At 40.4% G+C, this 5,506-nt stretch overlaps 1 non-coding gene across 1 annotated transcript; it reads left to right on the plus strand.

The window, feature by feature from the left end:
- The first annotated feature begins 1,532 nt into the window (after window positions 1-1,532).
- Window positions 1,533-1,639, plus strand: LOC112780824 (small nucleolar RNA R71). Its single transcript, XR_003191637.1, has one exon. It is a non-coding gene; the product is annotated as a small nucleolar RNA R71 (small nucleolar RNA).
- Window positions 1,640-5,506: the final 3,867 nt, after the last annotated feature.

The following is a 5,506-nucleotide window of genomic DNA, read 5'->3' on the forward strand; positions in this document are numbered from 1 at the left end:
GTTTAGTATAAATAGGACTTTTTACTATTGTATTTACATCTTCGGATCATCTTTGATTAGTTTTATGCTATCTTAGACTTTTGTGAGGGCTGGCCATTTGGCCATGCCTGAACCTTCATCACTTATGTATTTTCAACGGTAGAGTTTCTACACACCATAGATTAAGGTGTGGAACTCTGCTGTTCCTCAAGGATTAATGCAAAGTACTACTGTTTTCTATTCAATTCAACTTATTCCGCTTCTAAGATATTCATTCGAACTTCAATATGATGGATGTGATGATCGTGACAGTCATCATCATTCTCAACTTATGAACGCGTGCCTGACAACCACTTCCGTTCTACCTTAGATTGAATGGATATCTCTTGGATATCTAATGCAGGGGACCGAGTTCGAGTTATTAGTGTCTTCGTGGTATAAGTTAGAACCCATGGATGGCCATTCCTAAGATTCGAAAAGTCTAAACCTTGTCTGTAGTATTCCGAGTAGGATCTGGGAAGGGATGGTTGTGACAAGCTTCAAACTCACGAGTGCTGAGCGTAGTGACAGACGCAAAAGGATAGTAAATCCTATTCCAGTATGATCGAGAACCGACAGATGATTAGCCATGCAGTGACAGCGCATTGGACCATTTTCACAGGAGGATGGGATGTAGCCATTGACAATGGTGATGCCCTACATAAAGCTTGCCATGGAAAGGAGTAGGATTGATTGGATGAAGATAGCAGGAAAGCAGAGATCAGAGGAACGAAAGCATCTCTATACGCTTATCTAAAATTCTCACCAATGAATTACATAAGTACCACTATCCTATTTTATATTTTATTTATTTTCATCCACTATAATTTCTTAATACAATTTAATCCACCTGACTGAGATTTACAAGGTGACCATAGCTTGCTTCAAGCCGACAATCTCCGTGGGATCGACCCTTACTCACGTAAGGATTATTACTTGGATGACCCAGTGCACTTGCTGGTTAGTTGTACGAAGTTGTGAAACAGATATAAGATCATGAACGTGCGTATTGAGTTTTTAGCGCCGTTACCAAGGAATGGAATGATCACGATTTCGCACACCAATTTCCCCACCCAAAGTTTGGGTGGTTCCTCCAACTAGGATTATACGTTTTGGAGTATGGGTCATAATTCTGCCTAGGTGAATTCCCAATGTAGTTGGCTTGTTCTTGATCACCCTCTGCTTCTTCATTCACTCCTTCTTGGGTTGCTGCTGAAGTGGTGATTGCTGCTTCTTGATTCCTCTCCATCTTCTTGGTGAGGTTAGCTAATTGCTTGGTAATCATCTTGTTTTGAGCTAGCAGTACATCCACATTGTTCAGCTCCATCACTCCTCTAGTGTTGCCTCTTTCAGAAGCATAGAAGTAGTCATTCTTTGCTACAGTCTCAAAGACATCTATGGCTTCTTCAATGGTCTTCTTCTTGTTCAGAGATCCCCCGGATGAGTGGTCTACTGCCTTCTTTGATTCATACGAAAGGCCTTCATAGAAAATGTGCAACTGCACCCATTCATTGAACATATCTGGCGGGCATCTTCTTGTCAAGTCTTTAAACCTCTCCCATGCTTCATATAGAGTCTCACCATCCTGTTGCCTGAATGTTTGTACCTCAGCTCTCAACCTGTTAATCCGTTGAGGAGGATAGAATCTTGCCAAGAACTTGTTCACCACATCTTCCCAGGTTGCTAAACTTTCCTTTGGAAAGGATTCCAGCCATTTAGATGCTTTGTTCTTGAGCGAGAAGGGAAACAGAAGTAGTCTATAGGTGTCAGGATGAACACCATTAGACTTCACAGTATCGCATATCCTCAGGAAGGTGGTTAGATGTTGATTGGGGTCTTCTTGGACACTTCCTCCGAATGAACAATTGTTCTGAACAAGGGTGATGAGCTGTGGCTTTAGTTCAAATTTGTTGGCATGTATGGTTGGCCTTTGGATGCTACTTCCACAGTTTCCTGGGTTTGGGTTTATGTAAGAACCCATAACTCTTCTCTCTTGTCCAGCCTGATGTGCTGGACCTTCTCTGCCATGGTTGTGAGCCTCTTCTTCATGATGGTTCTCCATATTCTCCTCCATGTCTGGTTCAAAGTACTCTTCCTCTTCCTCAGCACCAACTACTCTCTTTCCTCTTGCTTCCCTCCTTAATCTAAGAAAGGTCCTCTCAGGTTCAGAATCAAAGGAAGTTGAAGCCCCGCTTCTTCTACCTGTCATACAACCAACAAGGCAAAAGCAAGAAAGATAGATGCAGACAGTAATTTCTACAGAAATGCTGTTAGTGTGAGTGATGCAATATATCAAACAGTTAGTGGGTTAGTGACTGAATTGTAAACAACTAAGAAAATGGGTAGGAGAAAGGGGAGAAAATAGCTAAACTGAAAGTAAATTACTCAAATGAACCCTAAATCAAACAAAATAAAAATAAATGCTCAATCTAGTTATCAACCAATTTAATCATTGTTGATACAAAATCAATCCCCGGCAACGGCGCCATAAACTTGATGAACGAAAACATGTCCCTTAACAAAACTCCCTCGGCAAGTATACCGAATTGTCGTCAAGTAAAAACTCACAGTAGAGTGAGGTCGAATCCCACAGGGATTGATTGGTCAAGCAACTTTAATTGGAAGAATGTTCTAGTTGAGCTAAGCAAAAAGTGAGTTGAGAACTGCAGGAAATTAAATGGCGGGAAAGTAAATAGCAGAAAATAAATGACGGAAAGTAAATTGCAGAATCTTAAATGGGAAAGCGAAGTTTAGCATGAAAGTAAATGGCATAAAGTAAAGAGAATGGGTAAGATCAGAAATGGGGAATTCATTGGGCTTTGGAGATGTTGCATTCTCCGGATCAAGTTCATTTTCATCTCATCCTCAATCAATGCATTCATTGATCTCCTTAGCAATCTTAAGTGATTGAATTCCAATTCCTTGGTAATTCAATCTCTCAAATCAGATCAATAGCCAATTCCTTGGTCTAATTGCTCATGAGAAGAGATGAAGTGTGGTCACTGATTATACCACATGTATTTCCAAATCAAAGTATTGGGAGAATTATATGTCACCATATCCGCCCAAACCACAATTTGGTCCAACATGAGAAAATATTTCTAGCATGATCTCTTCATCCCTTTTCCAAGGTTCAGAAGAGATCCAAGTATGAATAGCTTCTTTTCCAAGATAACTACTTAATTGAATGAAGATTGAAAGCTTTCTAGTAAAATCAAGAGAAAAGAAAGAAGAGGAATAATGAAAACTATTATTGATCCATCAAATTACAACAGAGCTCCCTAACCCAATGAAAGGGGTTTAGTTGTTCATAGCTCTGGGAATGGAAAGCAAAGATGGAGAGTACATTCTGAAAGTCAAACTAGAAGTGCAGAGAAAGTAAAATACAGAGAGTAATTCTAATAATGCCAAAAGCTCCTTTCTAGTTCAAAGCTCTGCCTATTTATACTATTCTTATGATCTTCTAGTTGGCTCTTCAAGTCTTGGATATGGGCCTTTGGATCTTGAGTTGAAGCATTTATCTTCTTCAGTGGGCTCAGCTTTACTTGCAGAGCAAGTGTGAAGTAGGCAGGGACTTTAGCTTAGGGCGTTAGTGGAGTTAATATTAAGTGAAAATGTGGTGCTGAGAATGTTAGTGACAATCACCTTTTTCACTAACGTTCCTAACCCAAAGTCGTCCACGTTAACTTCAACGTTAGTGGCACTAATGTGACCACTAACGTTGACCCTTGGCCCTTCACAAACGTTATTAGGGTTTACCTTTTTCAATAACGTTGAGAGTACCCCTTTCTCCCTACGTTAGAGTTCACGTTAGAATAGTTAACGTGGCCTTTGACGTAGGCTTGCCAAATCTTCGAGAGTGTTAGTGACACTTACCTTTGTCACTAACGCTTCAGAACGCCCCTACTTCCCACGTTAGAGTTCACGTTAACTAGGTTAACGTGACTTCTAACGTGGTATTGATAGCCATCTCCAATGTTAGTGACAAAGGTGAGTGTCACTAACATCGGCTCATCATCCCTCTTCTCCACGTTAGCTTCCACGTTAATATAATTAACGTGGCAACTAACGTGGCTCATAGTGGCTCAATACAACGTTAGTGACAAAGGTGAGTGTCACTAACGTTGGTGATTCTTGCTCCCTCCACTTTAGAGTCCACGTTAACTAGGTTAACGTGGCTTTTAACGTAGCCAATATGGGCTTAGTCCAACGTTAGTGACAAAGGTGAGTGTCACTAACGTTGGCATCATCTTCTTCTTCCACGTTAGAGCTCACGTTAACTAAGTTAAAGTGGCTCTTAACGTGCCAATTCCCCCTCTTGGAACGTTAGTGGCACTTACTTTTACCACTAACGTTGGAGTTCTACTTCTCTTCCACGTTAGCTTCCACGTTAATATAGTTAACGTGGCAACTGACGTGGGCTATGATGGCTCACGAAGGCGTTATTGGCAATCACTTTTCTCATTAACGTTGCAAGCTAGCCTTCATTCCACGTTAGTGGTCACGTTAGCTAGACTAACGTGGCTACTAACATGGTTCTTCTTTGCTTTCTTTGTCCTGAAATCAAGCAATAAAGTGCATCAAAGCTCTAATCCAAGTTATGAGACATGCATCATTCAATTTGTCCTTTAATTCATGCATAATTCTCATGAAATCATGTAAAATTCACAATGTTTGCTTGAATCAAGATGTAAGTGATTATTTACCCAAAACTTGCTTATTTCCTAAGCAAATGCATGAAACTACCTTAAAACCATAAAGAAAAGGTCAGTGAAACTGGCCAAAATGCCCTGGCATCAACCATTGGAGGTGTAAATTTTTCTGACTGCATGTGTGATTTAGGAGAATGTGTTAGTATAATGCCTTTGTCTATGTATGATACTTTGAGGCTCCCTCCCTTAAAAAGGTCAACATCTCGTTTTGTGTTAGTAGATAAAAGTATTATTACAGTAGTTGGAATTGCTGAAGATGTATTAGTGAGCATTAAGGAGCTCACATTTCCCATTGATTTCTACATCCTGTAAATGCCCCCTAATGTCTCAGGAAGACCGTCATCAATCCTGCTTCGAAGACCATTCCTGAAGACTTCAAAGTTCAAGCTGGATGCATTCTCAGGAACTTACTCTTTTGAGATAGATGGCAGAACAGTGAGTTTCAGTTTAAATGAAGCTATGACGCATCCTCCAGAAGATCATTCTATCTTCCAATGCGACATTATTGATGAAACTGTAGCTGAAGTTCACCAGGAAGAATTAGAAGAGAAGTACATGGAGCAAGGTCCATGTGTGGGGACACTTTCTAAAAATAATGAGAAGATTTTACCATTATCACCAGCCCCGGATGATCCAGAGCCTAGCTATGAGCAGAAATTAGAATTAAAGCCCCTTCCTCCACACCTCAAATATGCTTACCTTGAGGACAAGCAGAAGTTCCTAGTCATCATTGCAAAGGAACTCACTTCTCAACAGGAAGAACAGCTACTCAGTGT

This window comes from Arachis hypogaea, chromosome 19 (genome assembly GCF_003086295.3).
Source record: "Arachis hypogaea cultivar Tifrunner chromosome 19, arahy.Tifrunner.gnm2.J5K5, whole genome shotgun sequence".
Classification (NCBI taxonomy): Eukaryota; Viridiplantae; Streptophyta; class Magnoliopsida; order Fabales; family Fabaceae; genus Arachis; species Arachis hypogaea.